This window comes from Mastomys coucha, unplaced genomic scaffold (assembly GCF_008632895.1).
Source record: "Mastomys coucha isolate ucsf_1 unplaced genomic scaffold, UCSF_Mcou_1 pScaffold21, whole genome shotgun sequence".
NCBI classification, from domain to species: Eukaryota; Metazoa; Chordata; class Mammalia; order Rodentia; family Muridae; genus Mastomys; species Mastomys coucha.
The window spans coordinates 71,226,830-71,236,131 of record NW_022196904.1 but is presented as its reverse complement, the minus strand read 5'-3'; the positions used below and the strand labels follow the sequence as shown (position 1 = coordinate 71,236,131).

At 47.9% G+C, this 9,302-nt stretch overlaps 1 long non-coding RNA gene across 1 annotated transcript; it reads left to right on the top strand.

Moving 5' to 3' along the window:
- The first annotated feature begins 245 nt into the window (after positions 1-245).
- On the top strand, positions 246-1,028 carry LOC116100606. The gene is made up of 2 exons (XR_004122669.1): positions 246-371; positions 501-1,028. It is a non-coding gene; the product is annotated as an uncharacterized LOC116100606 (long non-coding RNA).
- The last annotated feature ends 8,274 nt before the right edge of the window (positions 1,029-9,302 follow it).

The window sequence follows — 9,302 nt, the reverse complement described above, 5'->3', positions numbered from 1 at the left end:
AAGTGGTGATGATGGTGTTAGTGGTGACCATGGTGATGATGATGATGATGGTGATGATGTGCTGCTGCTGCTGCTGAGGTATTGGGTAGCAGAGGTAATGGTAGTCATATGATAAAGGTGGTGGATGACAACTAGGTGGTAGGAAATGACGATGGCAAAGACGATAGTAGTGGTGGTGGTGGGCGTAAACCTAACCCTAATTCTGTTTTTGCAACTCTCCTATGCCACCAGACGCTATGCTAACGTCCTTCATGGTAGCAGCCCTCTGAGACCCACATGTCATGATCCTTCTTTCACAACAGTAGGAGAGCAGGATGGTTGTGCAGCACGACTTCTGGTGATGGGCACACTGCTAACCCCTCAGCATTGAGGTGTGTAGGCTCCTGGAACATAGGTTTCCTGATCTTTGGGTGGCATCCTTTTCATGCCTTCTCCTCTTTGGCCTTCCCTTTCTTAAAGTCGCTCTGTTTGAAATGTCTCCCCTGCTTTCCATTTCCCAGTGATGATTCAGATTCATGCCAAGGGCATCACTACCATCATCTGCCAGAGAGAGTTCTGATGGACCTGCTGAGAGTGAAGGAGGCCAGAAGTGCCCTGGAACCCACTGTGTGCTGGAAGCTCTCTCTCTGCCACGGATCCGCTCTGTGCCCTCACTAATGACCTGAGCTTGGACACACAAACTTCACAGGCTAGCTGTCCACCTAGGATGATTATGGAAGGGCGACTATTTTCACAGAAAATCAAAAGTTTTGTTCCAGGCTGCAGATCATCAAAGCTAAAAGCAACAAGGTGCGGTGAAACTGCTTGTCTGAAAGCCAGAACCGTGTTCACAGCTGCCACGGAATCTTGTGGGACTTGGCTGCAAGGCCTCTCAACCCCAGTGCAGTGGATAAGAGGAAGTGAGCTGTGGCACTGACTTCCACCCCTGCTGCCTCCCCCATGTTCCTCCTGGGCTTCGTGGACTCTTCCCACACCCAAGGTTGTGAGGGTTCCTTGCTTTCAGCTAAATACCATCACTCTTGTCCCCATGTCAGGGATTGGTTTAATTGTATGCATGTGACTCAACTCTGGTCAAGGAGTTGTGTGGGTTTGCCTAGGAGTGGTATAAAGAGGTTTTTGGGTTTTTTTTTTTACGTTCTTCTTCTCCTTCTCCTCTTCCTCTTCCTCCTCCTCCTTCTTTTTCTTCTTCTTCATTTGCTTGTTTGGTTTGGTTTAGTTTGTTTTGGGGCTTTTTTTTTTTTCAAGACAGGGTTTTTCAGTAGTCCTGGTTATTTTTGAACTTGCTCTGTAGACCAGGTTTGTCTTAAACTCAGAGATTTACCTGTCTCTTCCTCTAAGTGCTGGAATAAAGGTGTGCACCACCATCACCTATAACATTTTTCTAATAGGAAGGAAGGAAGGAAGGAAGGGAGGAAGGAAAGAAGGAAGGAAGGAAAATAGGTAGCCATTTTCTCTACAACCTAGAGCTAGTTCAGAAATCTGACCTACATGACAGGGGTCTGTCAACACTGGTGGAAGGCCAAGTGGAAAGGTGGGATGAACTTCTGTCATCCTACCTCAAATGTACCCACAGGGCTGTGAAAGCCACAAACTGTGAAGCCACCCGGCCTCCAAGCTCCTTGTTATGGGGTAAAACACACGTTTGTGGTTCAAGCTAACTGTAGCTGGGTTTGTGGTTCAAGCTAACTGTAGCTGGAGCTGTTACCTGTTCCCAGAAACATTCTCCTTTACTCAAGGCCACCAAACAGATCCCCGTATCCTTCTCATATGTGCCACCCTGTGATTCAGTTTGTTCTCTTTTCCAAGAAGGAAAACAAGGTCCAGCCAGCCAGGGGAGAAGACGGCAGGGCCAGAACCTCTGTTCTGCTGCGTGGCTCCTGCCCGAGCCCTCTGCTCCCTTATACAGTGCTGGAGAGAACTGCTAAACAGACCTTGTTCCTAAGAAGTGCTTATATTCTCATCCATCTATTCCTTCCCTGAGGATGAGATGGAACAACCGAGGCCCTCCATCATTTTCATACTGTAGCCTGCCCCGCCCTTATGCCCTTGGGACCCAGCCTGGAAAGGGGGCAGGGCACTGCCTTCCCAGCACATAATTACCGTGCCTGCCAGCCACAGTGCTGCCAGCTGTTCTTGGCCACCCAGCAACTGTGCGCCCAGCTGCAGCTGATGTGGAAGACCAGAAGGGGATGAGTTCAAAAGGCGCCTCTCCCTTTGGAAATGTGGGCAGTCGCCAGTACCCACATGCAGGCAACAGAGGCTCTGTGGGTCCTGATTTCCTGGCCTACTTTTGGTAGGAGACCAAACCTGTGTACATTGAATTTTCTTCTGGCTCACACTCACAACCTTGTAGAGTTGCTTTGTGGCTAGCCATCCAAACAGCAGCAGGGTCAGGGGACTCTCTTGAAATTTGCCCAACCCCAAAGTTAATCAGGGGGTGGGGTGGGGGTGGGGAGGAGTCAGATGAGGGAGAGACAGAGTAAGAAAAGACCCTGTGCCCTGCTGAGGCTCAGCCACAGAGCCAGCCCTAGTGGCAGACAGGGTAAGTTAGATCATAAGTTAGTTAGGTGCTCTTCTAACTATGACTGTTTGCATGTGTAAGAGCATGTATAAACATGCCCCTTTGCCTCACAGTGCTTGCTCTTGAACCCTAGAAGACAGGGTCATGTTTGTGAGGTTCAGGCCAGGATGCCCCTCTTCCTTAGTCTCTTAACAAGACAGACAGTCTGGGATTCCTCACTGATCTCAGTCAGGGGATTTGATTCTGCGTCAATCTGAGCCCACGTCTGGCTACATTAGCAAGAAAAGGGACTTTCCATAAAGAATAGCAGGATACCATGGACCGCGTGTGATACTGCACAAGCACTTCTGAGGGCACGTTAACAGTTAGGTGAGGATTTCTGCCCCATGCGTTCAGCAGCAGCCACGGCCATGACTGTGGCAGATGGGTAGGCCACAGAAGGCCTGTGTGGCTTTCACTCATCCTCTCCCTCTCTCCCACACTCTGGAGGAAGCAGCCACCTCATCATGAAGACACAAAGACATGGGTACAGAAACTGAAGCTTCCTATCATGATCTGTGAGTGAACCAGGATTTGCCACTGAAGTCCCTAAGGCTTACAGGCCTAATGAAGGCAACCCTGCAGCTCTGTGAGAGACTCCTAGCTGTACCTAGCTGGGGAGTGAACGGAGGTTTTTGCATCCTACCTTCAAAACATCCATTAAGAAGGCTTTATTAGTTATTAGTGGTAACTCCGTGCTGCAGAAGAGGAAACCAAGGCATAAAAAGTACAGGAGTGGATGACAGCAAAGCCCTATCTTCAAAGATTGGGGTAGGGGGAACAGCTACGCCATGTGTATCTCCATGCACTTCAGAAGTCCTCTTATTAAACTGAACTGTAACTCAAATCCCCAGCACCAGACAGCAACGTGTAATCCCAGCAATCAGAAGGCAGACTCAGGAGAATCATGAGTTCAAAGCCATCCTCAGCTACATATTTGAGGTTAGCCTGGGATACACGAGACCCTATCCAGAGGTAGAGGGAAGTGAGGAAGAGGAAGATTGGGAGATGGAAGTATCGAGAGGGAGGGAGGGAGGAAGAAAGAGGGCACATTTCTCCCTGGTCTGTGCTATTTGCTCTGGGTGCCTCTACTCTGATGTGTTCCTCAAGTTCAGGGCTACTTGGACCTTCTAGCCAAGGGGCAGCAGGGCCGATAGGAAGTGCTGCCTCCCAGCCTCACTAAATATCAATCTCCCTTCAGTGCATACCCCTGACTCAAGTACTTGTTCCTAGAGCTGGCAGCCTGCTCTTCCCCTCCCCCTATATACACACTCATCTACAAACCCAAGGACTCGAGTTTCTCAGGTGCACCTGGGGCCAGTATTTCCAGGAACAGCGATGCTTTGTTAGAAAGAACGGTCCTTTGGGGCATGATGTAACACCACTGGGTCTTGTAGGTTCCCTACTGAAGTGGCCTCGAGAGAAGTCCCTAGAGCATCAGCTCTTATACCCAACTGCTGCCAGCAGCACCTTCTGGGTCTCAGGTCTCTAGGGGGTTAGGCTTATGCAATTTTTTTTCTAGGATTTATCTTCCTCTTTCTCTTTGGACTTTATGGTCATCATTTTTGTCTATGAGTAAACTGTCTGTAGTTCATATATAAACAAACAAGAAGTAGCTCAATTGTCAGGAAGGAAAAGCCAGAGTCCTTGCCATCTCCTTAAGAACCAGTAGCTTTGAAATTATATTACAGCAAAGACTCTGTCCAGTGTTCTATATAACAAGCAGGTCGGGGTAGAAACTGAACCATACTGTTAGCCCCTGGATCTCCTGGGTCCCCAGAGGCAACACTGTGAAAAATGTTATAATTTCAAGACTAACACATTCTCCCCAAGCATGCTCAACATAAAAAGCAAATCCCCAGCACCCAGAACCCAGTACCTAGTACCTACTCAGGTTTAGTGCTGCTTCTGCGTGAGACAGGAACCTTGTGCAGCAGCTTGTGACAGAAACTCCGTATGACAGACAACCGTCAGTCTTATTTTTGTTTAGACAAGCAACATAATTGGAGTTCTGTAGAAATAATCAGAATGAAGTATATGCAATGTACCAAAGCCCCAGAGATTGTAACTTGTGGCTTTCACTTCAGGGAGCCAAGACTGTGGCCAGCACACGCTCAGTTTTGCCAGAAGGGATGAATGTGACCAAGTCACATTTGCCCAGGAATAAGCAACTTCCCAAGCTCCAGGCCTTTCAATGCTAAAACCAACTAAGCCCCAGGCAAAGTGGAATAAGTTGGTCATCCTAGAGAAAGGCATGGCTCCACTGATCCGGAGCTTCCTAGGGATGTGGGAAATGCAGAGAAGGATCCAGGCTCCTTGCTGATCTCTCCATCCAACACCACAGGAGCAAGAACCGTTTCCCTTTGTGTTCAGCAGCAGTTACTACACTCTCCTCTCCTCCCATTCTGTCTTCTTTCTGCTCTCACAGGCCACCCTTCCATCTTTCTCCCTCCAGGACATCCCACAGAATGGAGAGTCAAGATTATTACTAAAGTCAGTCACCAATTGTGGTTTCTGGGTTCTGGCCACAGAAAACAAGCAAGGCAAGGAATACCTAGGGATTGACTCTGCTGGCAAGAGGCAGGGGAAGAGGAATTAGGAAGCTGATGAAAGCTAATATCTCCATCAGTCATCCTGCTTCTGTTGTGGGAGGAAGGGTGTGTCTTAGATGGTCACGGGCTCTGTTGTTTATTTCACACACTTTCTGGTCCTTCATCTGGCAGTGTTACCTGGTGGCCTTGACTTTTCCTCACCCACAATCTTCCTGGAATCTTTTCTTCCAGTAGTATAGACCGCTGTTACATCTGTCAACTTTCATTAAGCCATGCAACCTCAGCAACAACCATCAAGATTCACTTCTCATGGCCTGAGTCAGCTGAGGCGGCTGTGGCTGTGTTGGACACATTACCTTTGTCCTGGGATCCAGGGAAAATAGCCACTTTCTGAATCAGGTCGGTCTCTAAGCAGATTAGTTTGATAGTTCAAAGCATGGCTGTGGTGGTTTGAATATGCTTGGCCCATAGGGAGTGGTATACTATTAGGAGGTGTGGCCTAGTTGGAGGAAGTGTGTTACTGTGGGAGTGGGCTTTGGGGGTCTCCTATGCTCAGACTCTTGTAGAGAAAGCTTCCTCCTAGCTGTCTGAGGATGACAGTCTGTCTGCTCCTGGATGCCTTTGGATCAAGATGTAGAACTCTCAGCTCCTTCTCTACCACCATGTCTGCCTGCATGCTGCCAGGCATCCTGCAATGATAAGGGCCTAAACCTCTGGAACTGTAAGCCAGCCCCAATTCAGTGTTGTCTTTTATGAGAGTTGCCTTGGTCGTGATGTCTCTTCACAACAATAAAACCCTAAGACAGTGGCCTTGCAGGGATAAACCCAAGCAAACCTTCTGCTTTATCAGAGTCCATGTTCACAATACTCTTTTGAGCTAACAGGTGATGTTATTCTCACTTTAGACTGAGACATTGGAGGCTCAGAGTTCATTTTCTTACCCAAAGACACAAAGGAATATGAAGTGGAACTGAAATTCATCTGTGTCAGGTCCAGAGGAAACTCTATTTCCCCAAATTCCAGAAGGCAGGAGGGCTGGATGGCTGTGGTGCCTATTAGCATACCAAAGTGCATACTGGCTCCAAACTCCTTCAATATCACAATTACCTGGTACACATCTCCTTGCTAGCATCAAACTCCTTGCTAGCATCCTGGCTTCTCTCACCTCCTCTCCTATCTTAAACTCTGTTTAGCCCACCAGCTTCCCCCAGCCAGCTACTCATAACCCTGTTACTTTGTATCTCTTTATATCTCTCTCATCCTTTTCTCCTCCTCCTCTTCCACTGTCATGTTTTATTTATACCCTTTAAATATCACATGCCCTCCACTTGTCGTGTCTTTCCTCAGCATGTGCCTCTGTCCCAGCTGACATCACTCTGCCAATCAGCCTGAGTCCCAGGAGGCGGCAAGAAACTGCAGCACACCCCCAGAAGGTTCTTAGTGCTTTGTTTCTCCCAACAAATGCAGCTCAACTATTCAATGTAAATCAGACCAACAAGCATGTTGTTAGCAAAGAATCCAGCGGCCAAGGACAAACTAGGTTTACCTGAAAGGGGGGCTGGAAATGAAAATGAGATGGGGTGTGGTGGGGAGAAGACTAAAGCCAAGACAAGGTTCTGATCAAGGCTCTAAGTTTAAACTTCAGCACTGCACTTATATATAGGGAAAGCCCACAGACCCCATCCTTTGTTTTAGCTGGATTATGTTGCAAAGCAAGGTCAATCTATTCTTCTAAGTTCCTGTGGGAATTTACACATGCCACCAAGGCAGATGACTCCACCTAGGTGGATAAAGTCCATTATGGCAAGCACTCAAGGTCTGTTCAGCCTGCTTAAGGCTGGGAAGGCCACAATCCTTCATCATGTGTCCTTTCATGTGCTTACCTTACTTAGCAGAACATCCTCTCTCCTGTGTCTGCTTCAGCTAAGTGTTCCTTCACCAGTCCACCTTAGCCTTTCACACCTGTGTCCACTTTAGCGAAATGTTCCTTCACGTGTTTGCCCCAACAAAACACCATCCGACACAAGGGACTTTCCAAAGAACCCTTAAAATTTCCTCTTCAACAAGCAAACAAAATGGAGGGAATTGTGATTGCACAAGGAATTCGGGAAGTGGAGCTTGGTCGAGGGCACCCCTGGAGACAAGGGATGTGACTGTCATCTCAGACAGGAAACTGGAGCTTCATTCCTGTGGAGGTGGAAGCAAGGACGCAGGGCAGTGGAGGGAAGACTGCGTGCGAGGAAGGCATCAAGGGGAGCTTATGAACTCTGCTGGAACTCTCTTTGATGCAGTTCAGGATCAGGGTGACAGCACACCTAAGAGAATCACCCACAGGTAGGGGGCAGAGGTTTATGGAGGATGACTTCCGTTTCATAGGCAGGTGACTAAGAATCTGCTCTTGGGGCTAGCAAGATGACTCTCCAGGTAAAGATGCTGGCTGCCATGTCTGATGACGTAAGTTCAGTTTCCGGGATCCACATGGTAGAAGGAATAAAGCAATTCCCCAAAGCTGATCTCTGTCTTCCGTGTATGTGTCGGTGCCAGCATGCACATGCTCACGCACAAATAAATGTAATACAGAGTCAGAAATCTCCCCTCCCTAAGCATGCCCCTCCAGTGGGAAATACTGAACAAACAAAAAAACACTCTACAAAAGATTCCTCTAAGTATTGGCATTTGGGGCATCCCTCACTCAGATGAAAAGGATGGTCTCAGCCCAATTAACAGACAGCGACACCGCTAGCATCCCCATGCTCCACCCTCAGTGTCCCAACAACCACCCAGGGGCCCATTATTGTGTATACAAAGCCAATATGTTACTATGTATTTAAAGAAGGTACCCAGTATGAAGGACCAAAGAAAGGAAACTAAATAAAGGGGGGGGGGTTAGAACGGAAGCCTACAAGGTGGCAAAGCCTGAAATCTCAGCACTAGAAACACAGAGGCAGGAGAGTTGCTTTTTATAAGCAAACATTTTTGTTTGTCTTGTGTGCATTTGACATGGTACACATGGCCTTAATTTAACATAGCCATTTTTATTTGTATCAATAAGTTACTAGCCTGTGCCTTGTGACGATGCTCGATAAATGGTGGCTGTTTACTTACAAAACCCACATGCCCTCAGCAGGGAGCAAGCTTGCTTTGTAAAATAGAATGACACAGGGCAAAGCACGGCTTGAAGGTCCCCCTGTTGTACATGTCATGGAGTAACTGAGAGCAGGTCACAGCCTGAAAAACAATGACTGTGGCCTAGAGAAACCCAGTAGTGTGGTGAAAGCCACCAGCACAAATTTCTGGCAAACTCATTCCAGCTTTAGCTGGACGGCAAACTGTTCTGCTATCCTTCTCCACACCAGCCTTCACCAATCCTCACCTCTGACTTCCGTTCCTACCCTAGGGCCACACTCTGGCTCCCAGGCCACAGCTGACACTACAGTAAAGGCAAGCTCTAGGCCCAAACAAAGCAGATTAGAGCTTTCCGCCCCTAGGCACTGCCCAGAACAGTTAGTTCCCTTGAAAGTAACACATTTCTCTTTGTTTGTTTGTTTGTTTGTTTTTGTTTTTCGAGACAGGGTTTCTCTGTGTAGCCCTGGCTGTCCTGGAACTCACTCTGTAGACCAGGCTGGCCTCCAACTCAGAAATCTGCCTGCCTCTGCCTCCCAAGTGCTGGGATTAAAGGGGTGTGCCACCACTGCCCGGCTTGAAAGTAACGTGTTTTGATATAGTTTTGTTTCTTCTCTAATTGAGCCCATTGACAAAAAAAAAAAGTAAAAATCTGCTGAGAATATAAACAAGTGTTACCTCTAAAAGTACAAATGAATCTTAGTGAGAAAGATATTTCAGGGAATAAAAGCCAAATTACAGCACCAAAGAGGCGGCTCACAACCCCCAGGAATCAGGTTCCTTCCTCCACCACATGAGTCCTGGGTATCAAACTCCAGACTCAGGCCTGGAGGTAGGAGTCCTTCCCTGCTGAGCTATCTCTTCACTCGGCTCCTTGTTTTTAGATGGTATCACATACCACAGCCCACACAATAGGTAGTCCAGGCTGCCCTTGGAACTCCTGAGTACTGGGATTACAGGCATGAGCCCAGGGTTTCTCATTCCGTCTTTCCTGGAAAGAGAAAGAAGCTATGCCGGGGGAAATTTTGTCTTGGTGTCAGCTGGAGCTGAGTGGCCGAAGCAGTCTG